The sequence below is a fragment of the Saccopteryx bilineata genome, chromosome 1 (genome assembly GCF_036850765.1).
Source record: "Saccopteryx bilineata isolate mSacBil1 chromosome 1, mSacBil1_pri_phased_curated, whole genome shotgun sequence".
Classification (NCBI taxonomy): domain Eukaryota; kingdom Metazoa; phylum Chordata; class Mammalia; order Chiroptera; family Emballonuridae; genus Saccopteryx; species Saccopteryx bilineata.
The window spans coordinates 220,260,763-220,269,520 of NC_089490.1; the positions used below are offsets into that span (position 1 = coordinate 220,260,763).

The 8,758-nt window shown below is 40.6% G+C and overlaps 1 protein-coding gene across 9 annotated transcripts in view; it reads right to left on the minus strand.

Annotated features, from left to right (window-relative positions):
• CHRM3 (cholinergic receptor muscarinic 3) overlaps window positions 1–1,288 on the minus strand; it is a 621,150-nt gene extending 619,862 nt beyond the window's left edge. For 5 of the 9 annotated variants that reach the window (XR_010726157.1, XM_066236338.1, XM_066236278.1 and 2 more), the window contains exon 1: window positions 654–1,288. The gene's annotated coding sequence lies outside the window, so the exon portion shown is untranslated. Of the gene's footprint in view, window positions 1–179; window positions 315–653 lie in introns of those variants that run through there. The other 4 variants (XM_066236319.1, XM_066236285.1, XM_066236328.1 and 1 more) reach the window with 2 other exon arrangements.
• Window positions 1,289–8,758: the final 7,470 nt, after the last annotated feature.

The following is an 8,758-nucleotide window of genomic DNA, read 5'->3' on the forward strand; positions in this document are numbered from 1 at the left end:
GTGGCTCACGGTGCCCCCCCCCCACACACACACGGTTTGAAAACATGCAGAAACTGACCCAGCTGTGAGGCAGCTGTGCGGTGGAGGGTTGCAGAGAGCAGACCGGCTACAATCCACCAGCCGCCGCTCGGCGAGAGTCATTCTCGCGATCAGTAACGCCGCGCACCTGGCCTACGTACCTTTTCCAGGTGCAACACTAAACGCCAAATTCGCCTCTTCCGCCTGAAATGCGCTCAAACAGGCGCCCACTGCAAGGTCGGGAGGTGTCTGCTTTAGCTTCTCAAAAGCATCAGGAAACTAAACGGGGATCCACACGCGACAGCACACACACGCGCGCCACACACACCGATCCCAGCAGCTCCTCGCGTCGCACACTTCGTGCCTCGGATCCGGCATAGGAAAGAGGGAACCCGGGCGCGGGAGGGCTGGGGGCGTCTCGGGCTCCCTGGGCAACCGCTCACATTCTCCTGCCTTTTCCGGCAGTTGGTGTCACCCCGGCAACCCCACCCTCATTCTGGAAGCTCAACTTCGCTCCAGATCGCTCTTTCCGTAGGTTCAAGACCCTTGTCATCTGTACCCCCAAACTGACAGACCAACTCCCACCTCCCTCCACAGAACCCACTCTACAGCCCCACAGTAAAGCTATTTCCTACCGATGTGAAAACTTTTTCCTCCTTCCGCAGCGAGATAAGGCGGGAGGCTAGGGCGAACAGTGCTGAGTGTCCTCACCTGGCCACCGCGCCGAGTTGCAATCCCGCGCCGCCGTCCCGCCGCGGATGCACGGGGGCACCGGGACCGCGCTCTCTCGTCGCTTCCTGCTCCGCGTTCAGAGAGCGAGCGTCGTCCTAGGAACGCGCGGCCGCGCCCAGAGCCGCCCTTCGGTCCATCACCCGTCCTTGCAGAGGCGCTGCCGCTGCTCGAGAACTAACGCGGAGCGTGGGACTCAGGCGTGGCACAGACGCGCCGCGGCATGCGCTCCGGCTCCGGGATGTGCGCTCGGGGTGAGAGGGCGCTGCGCCCGCGGCACCTGCCGCACCCGGTGCCCCGGTCTCCCTGCCGCTCTGGCCTTCTACGTCCGTTATTACTCTGCCTGCTTCCCTCTCACTTCTTTTTCTTCTTCTCCTGGCTCCTCCTTTATATTTTGGTCGCTTTCTCCAAAAGCAGACCCAAGGCGTTCCAAGTGAGAGAAGAGCTCTCCCTCTCGCGAACTCTCCCTCTGCCTGGTGGTGGCGTTGGTGGCTGCTGCTTGCCGCGCCTCCTCTCAGTTTAGCACTCCTCCTACTCCCGCGCTGAGAGCGCCCAGGATGCGGCCGCTGCCGCCGGGGCCCCAGGCCGGCTCTGCGCATGCCCCAGTGGCCAGGTGCCGGGCTGGCGCTGCGCCCCGCTCCGCCTTGGCTCCTCGCGCGGGCGTCGGGTGCCTGGAGGGCGAGGGGACCTGGCTGCCGGGGACTCGGATGGGCTGGCTCGCTGAAGGGAAGGGACTCACCCGCGTAGCCCGGCCACACGCGTCCTCATGTGAACCCTGGTGCTTCAGGGCTAGATTGGTGGGGTCAGTTAGTTTGGTTGTGGGGCTCTTCTACATTGATTTGCTTATACTGCTTAGAAAGGGGTAAGGAAGTCGATTTTTCGGTCACAGCTTATTGATGAAAGAACCCGAGCTCAGCTACAATGTATGGCTCAGTTGAAAACCTTCTCCTAGAGAGCAGCCTGACACATTTATTTCTTGACATATGGTGAGTCTTCATGCAGAGAACAATGTAGTGGAGAGAGGAAGTGCAGGCGTTTCCTCTTCTGGAAGTTTACACCTCAGGAGTAAATGAAACAGGCATGCACACACGTGCCACACACACACACACACACACACACACACACACACACTTTTTTGATCAAAAATAAAAATAAAGGATCTTGCTAGCCAGGCAATATATGTTATATATTTCACACATAACATAAGAGGAACGACCGGGAGGTGGGGATAAATATCTTACTCTATTGCTGTCAGTTAACTAAATAAGGAAAAAGTGAATGATTCCAAAGTTGCAGAATTTCCAAGGAGGCTGCCCCACAGCCTCTGAAGGTTTTTTAAAAGAGCACGTAAGGAATGATTAAAATCTCATAAGGAAGGACAATAGTGATAACCCAGGGGAAAAAGAGGGAAAACAAGTTGGGAACAGTATGAAATGAATATTTTTACAGTAATAAAGAGCACGATTCTGTTCATTCTATTTTGAGCTAGAAAATAAGACACAACAATTCTTCATTGGGAAGACAAAAAATGTTAAGAGAACAATAAAATGTAAGTATACAATTTCCTTTCTGAGTCTAGACTCTGTTCTAGACAGGACAATCTTTAGGAGAGAAGAGACCAAACATTGCTTGGAGAAAATTAAGGTTATAGTAGGGAAAAAATCTAATGAGAAAGATTGTGGCTAAATTCAAATATCCATGCTCAGGTGACTCATATGCAAAGTATTGAGATGATCACAACAATATTAATACAACAGCAATCCTGTTTGAAAACTGCTCAGATAGAGTAGAATAGCTATCTTCATACATTCCCCTCATCTTCAAAACAAACATTCTGACAACTATTTTATCCATATTTAATTAAAGGAGAAAGATAAATTATAAAAATTAAGTAAACTGACCACTACATAGCTAGGAACAGGATCATGACTTTAAATTGAAACATATCTTTCCCATTACATAGAATTGCTACTTGTGTCTGGGAACACAAGTACCTTTGATAATTTGATAAATCCATAAACTATAGACAAAGGGCCAGAAGAATGGACATACAGAAATATTTTAATATTCTACAATAGAAATAGATTCTGTGATCTATACATTTTGTGCTAAGTTTGAGGTCAATCCCTGGCAATATTCTACAGAAGACCATGAAGTAAATCATTTACCAGTTGTCAGAAAAAGAAACAACTACAATTTTATTTTTTTAAAAAATATTATAGGAACAATTTTATTTCAATGAGAAATAACCATTAAACTCATATATGTGTGGTATTTCCTGATTCCATTCAACATTCCCACTATTTTTATGGACAAGATAAATGTAAATTATATGTTTATTATAAAGAAATGAAAAACTAACAGTGTGGACAAAGTTGTTCCAATTGTGTTTGATTCTAAGGTTGGTGCCCCATTGTTCAGCTTATTTATTAAATTATGTTTAAAAGGAAAATATAAAAGGGATATTTATTAGATTTGAGAATGAATGAAACTAGGGGCAAGTCAAAACTGAAAGAATATTTTACCTAGGATGTTGATCTGAAACAAAGAAGATAAACTAGAGCTAAAATTTATTTTGAAATATTTTATTTTAGGGTTTTTTATTTTAAGGATAAGCCTGGGATTTATTTACTTACTCAGTTATTGAATGAGACTTTGGTTATGGACAAGACAACTAATAGCTGTCAGTTAACTGAATAAGATAACTACAAAACCTGGACAAAATACATAAGACATTTTCAGTTATGAACAGCATCCAACAAAGGGCTGCAATCTCTGAGTGAGAGAAGGCCCATAAGGAGTCCATTCCCATGGATTTTTTTCTTACTGGCCATTTTCTCCAGCCAAAGTACTGGGAATTTGTGATCAAGCAGGGAGCTCTGTGTCTCTAGGCAGAGAACACACCCTACAAATTTAACAGAACTGGGAGAGATTTAGGGAGCACACTGGTGGGATGAGTCACAGAGTGGAAACCCCAGAAGTCTCTGTGGAAATTGTTGAGTTCATTCGCTGAATTCCCAGAGATTCTAGAAATCACACAGTTCTTAGAAAACACTGAAGTTTGAGCCCAGACAGAGTGCAAAAACTTGAAGATTTGGGTGAGGACTCCCTGAGGATGCTTTCTAGAGGTAAGAAGGATGCCCTAGGAGAAAGAATAAAGCCAAAATAGATTGCTCTGATGAAATCAAAACTAGGCCTTTGTAAGATTAAGGTGATTCATTTATGATCTAACCACCAGATAGAGCACTACTCAAAATGCACTGGAGGGAGAAAACATAATCCAGAACCTCTGCAAATGCAATATGTAATTAAAATGTACCAGACATGCAAAGAAGCAGGAAAAAAAAGGTGATTGTGATGAAAAAAGATAATATAGTCAATAGACAGAGATGAATAAATGATCCAGATTTTGGAATTAGTAGCCAAAGATTTAAAGCCAAAATTAAGAAATGAAATAAACTCTCCTGGAAATGGGGGAACTGAATGAAAAGATAGAGCTTTTCATCAGATTTTTAAACATTAAAAATTAAATGAGTGACATCTGAAGATGGCAGTGGAGTAGGCAGATGCACAGACTCCCAGCTCACACCACCAAACTGGAATACAAATCAATTTAGGAATAATCAGTGTGAAAAACCAACTCTGGACTACAAGAACAGCTCTCAAAAACCAAGGAGCAAAGAAGAAGCCAGAACAAACCAGGTAGGGAGTGCCTGAATCTTCCCTGCTTAAAGGAACGGAGGGGGGATGAGGCTGAGAGAGCCCAGAGGGGCTCTCACTCCAGGGAAAAGAGCAGAAAATACTGCTCATAGCCACTTGCCTGGCTACCAGGGAGCAAGGTGTGTTGAAGGGACTGGCTTATCTTCCAAGTGGAAAGGGGAGAAAGAGGGAGAGACGGTGAGGGGCAGAGAAATGCAGGGGACAACCTAAAAAGCTGACTCATCCAGTGCTGGAGGTGGCCATAGCTGGGGGAGAGACTGATCCTTCCACAAAACAAAAGATTAAATGGCTTCCAGATCACAGATCTCCAGACATCTCTCCAGTTCCAATCAGCACAACAAGACACAGCTGAAAACAAGAAATGGGGAGGAGGGGCAGTAACTCAGGTCTCCTTGGAGATCTGAGATACACCTCCCCCTACTGAAGCTAAGAAAACATCCAGCCTCCAGAGAGATTAATTGGGAGAATAGGCCTTCAGAGTCTCAGGTTACACCCACTGGATTTCTGGTTACAGTTTCAAGGAAGCCCCCTGCTGAGATCAGTAAACAAGACTATCACCTGTTAAAAAAACAAACAAATAAAGACTTCAAAGTGGCCCAAATCCAAAAGTGGATTACAAATAATAGCTGATGCCAACCCAAGAAGACCTAGAAATAACACAATTGAAAACTGGAGGCAGACAACACCAAGCTTAGACTCAACCAGTTCTACAAACAAAACACCCAAACACAGACATAATGAGAAGACAGAGAAGTGCAATCTAAATGAAACCACAAGAGAAACCTTCAGGGGATTAACTGAGTGATATGGAAATAACCAAACTTCTGGATGTGGAGTTCAAAATAATGATTGTAAGGATGCTTAGGGATCTTAGAACAACAATGGATGGTCATTACGAACACCTTAATAAAGAAATAGCAAGTATAAAAAAAGAATATTGAAATATTAAAAAAGAATCAGTTGGAGATGACAAATACAATATTAGAAATGAAGACCACAATGGAAGGAATTAAAAACAGGATGGATAGAGCTGAGGTTTGAAACAGCCAGTTGGAAGACAACTTGAATGAAGGCAAGAAAGCAGAGAACAAAAAAGAAAAGAGACTCAAAAAGTCTGAGGAAACTCTTAGAGAGTTCTGTGACAACATGAAGAGAAATAACATCCTCATCATTGGGGTTCCTCAAGAAGAAGAGAAAGAACAAGGAATAGAGACTTTGTTCAATCATATTATAGCTGAAACCTTCCCTAAATTAATGCAGGAGAAACTCTCACAAATTCAAGAAGCATAGAGAACTCCATTAAAGAGAAACCCAAAGAAACCTACATCAAGACACATCATAATTAAAATACCAAAGCTAAGTGATAAAGAGAAAATATTAAAATCTGCAAGAGAAAAAAAAGCTATCACCTACAAAGGAGTCCCCATAAGGATGACATCCAAATTCTCAACAGAAACACTTGAGGCCAGAAGGGAATGGCAAGAAGTATTCAAAGTAATGCAGAACAAGAAGCTACAACCAAGACTACTTTATCCAGCAAGGCTACCATTTAAAATTGAAGGAGAAATAAAAAGCTTCCCAGACAAAAAAACAAACAAACAAACAAAAAAACTCAAGGAATTCATTACAACCAAAGCAATGCTGCAGGAAATGTTAAGGGGCCTGTTTTAAACATATCAAACTGGGGAAAGAATATAAAGAAAAAAGGAATAGAGCTTTAAAGAATAAAATGGTAATAAACAACTACATATCAATAATAACCTTAAATCTAAATGGATTAAATGATCCAATCAAAAGACATAGGGTAGCTCCATGGATAAGAAAACAGGACCCATACATATGCTGTTTACAAGAGACACACTTTAAAACAAAAGATTCACATAGACTGAAGGTAAAAGTATGAGAAAAAAATTTCATGCAAATGAAAATGAAATAAAAAGCTGGGGTAACAATACTTATATCAGACAAAATGGATTTTAAAACAAAGGATATAGTAAGAGATAAAGAAGGCCACTACATAATGATAAAGGGAGTAATCCAACAAGAAGATATAACTATTATAAATATCTATGCACCTAATATAGGAGCACCTAAATATATAAAGCAGACTTTGATGGATATAAAGGGTGAGATCAACAGCAATACTATAATAGTAGGGGATTTCAATACCCCACTAACATTACTAGATAGATCCTCAAGAAAGAAAATTAACAAGAAACAGCAGACCTATTGGAAACACTAGATCAACTCGATTTAATAGATATCTTCAGAACCTTTTACCCTAAAGCAGCAGAATATATATTCTTTTCAAGTGCTCATGGTACATTCTCTAGGATAGACCACACGTTAGGGCACAAAAGTGCTCTCAAAAAATTTAAGAAGACTGAAATCATATCAAGCACTTTCTCCGATCACAACAGCATGAAACTAGAAATTAACCACAACAGAAAAGCTCAAAAATTCTCAAACACATGGAAACTAAATAGCAGGTTGTTAAATAACGAATGGATTAAGAATGAGATCAAAGAAGAAATAAAAAAATTCCTAGAAACGAGTGACAATGAGTATACAACAACTCAAAATTTATGAGACACAGCAAAAGCAGTACTGAGAGGGAAGTTCATAGCACTGCAGGCACACTTTAAGAAGCTAGAAAAAGCTCAAATAAACAACTTAACCCTGCATCTAAAAGAACTAGAAAAAGAACAGCAAGTAAAGCCCAAAAGTAGTAGAATGAAGGAAATAATAGAGATCAGAGTAGAAATAAATGAATAGAGGCTAAAGAAACAATACAGAGGATCACTGAAACTAGGAGCTGGTTCTTTGAAAAGGTAAACAAGATCAATGAACCTTTAACTAGACTCACCAAGAAAGAAAGAGAGAGGACTCAAATAAATAAAATTAGAAATGATAGTGAAGAAATAACAACTGACACAACAGAAATACAAAATATTGTAAGAAAATACTATAAAGAACTGTATGCCAAAAAACTAGACAACCTAGATGAAATGGACAAATTCCTTGAAATATACAATCTTCCACAAATCAATCTGGAAGAATCAGAAAACCTAAACAGACCGATTACACCAAATAAGATCAAAACAGTTATCAAAAAACTCCCAATAAAGAAAAGTCCGGGACCTGATGGCTTCACAACTGAATTCTACCAAATATTCAAAGAAGAGCTAACTCCTATCCTTCTCAAGGTATTTCAAAAAATTCAATAGGAAGGAAGACTTCCAAGCTCCTTTTATGAAGCGAGCATAATTCTGATTCCAAAACCAGGCAAAGACAACACAAAGAAAGAATATTATAGGCCAATATCCCTGATGAATATAGATGCTAAAATCTGCAACAAAATTTTAGCAAACCGGATCCAACAATATATGGAAAAAATCATACACCATGATCAAGTGGGATTTATTCTGGGGAGGCAAAGCTGGTGCAATATTCGCAAATCAATCAATGTGATTCATCACATAAACAAAAGGAAGGAGAAAAACCATATGATGATTTCAACAGATGCAGAAAAAGCATTTGGTAAAATCCAGCACCCATTCATGATCAAAACTCTCAGCAATGTGGGAATACAAGGAACATACCTCAACATGATAAAAGCCATCTATGACAAACCCATAGCCAACATCATACTCAATGGGCAAAAATTAAAAGCAATACCCTTAAGATCAGGAACAAGGCAGGGGTGCCCCGTTTCACCACTCTTATTCAACATAGTACTGGAAGTCCTAGCCACAGCAATCAGACAAGAAAAAGAAATAAAAGGCTCTCAAGTTGGAAAAGAAGAAGTAAAAATATCATTATTTGCAGATGATATGAAATTGTATATAGAAAACTCTAAAGTTTCAGTCAAAAAACTATTGGATCTGATAAATGAATTCAGCAATGTGGCAGGATATAAAATTAATACTCAGAAATCAGAGGCATTTTTATACACCAACAATGAACAGTCAGAAATAGAAATTAAGGAAACAATCCCCTTCACTATTACAACCAAAAAAATAAAGTACTTAGGAGTACATTTAACCAAGGAGACTAAAGACTTGTACTCGGAAAATTATAAAACATTGATAAAAGAAATCAAGGAAGATACAAACAAGTGGAAATATATACTATGCTCATGGTTAGGAAGAATAAACATCATTAAAATGTCTATATTACCCAAAGCAATCTATAAATTCAATGCAATACCAATTAAAATACCAATGACATACTTCAAAGATATAGATCACATATTCCAAAATTTTATATGGAACCAAAAAGAACACGAATA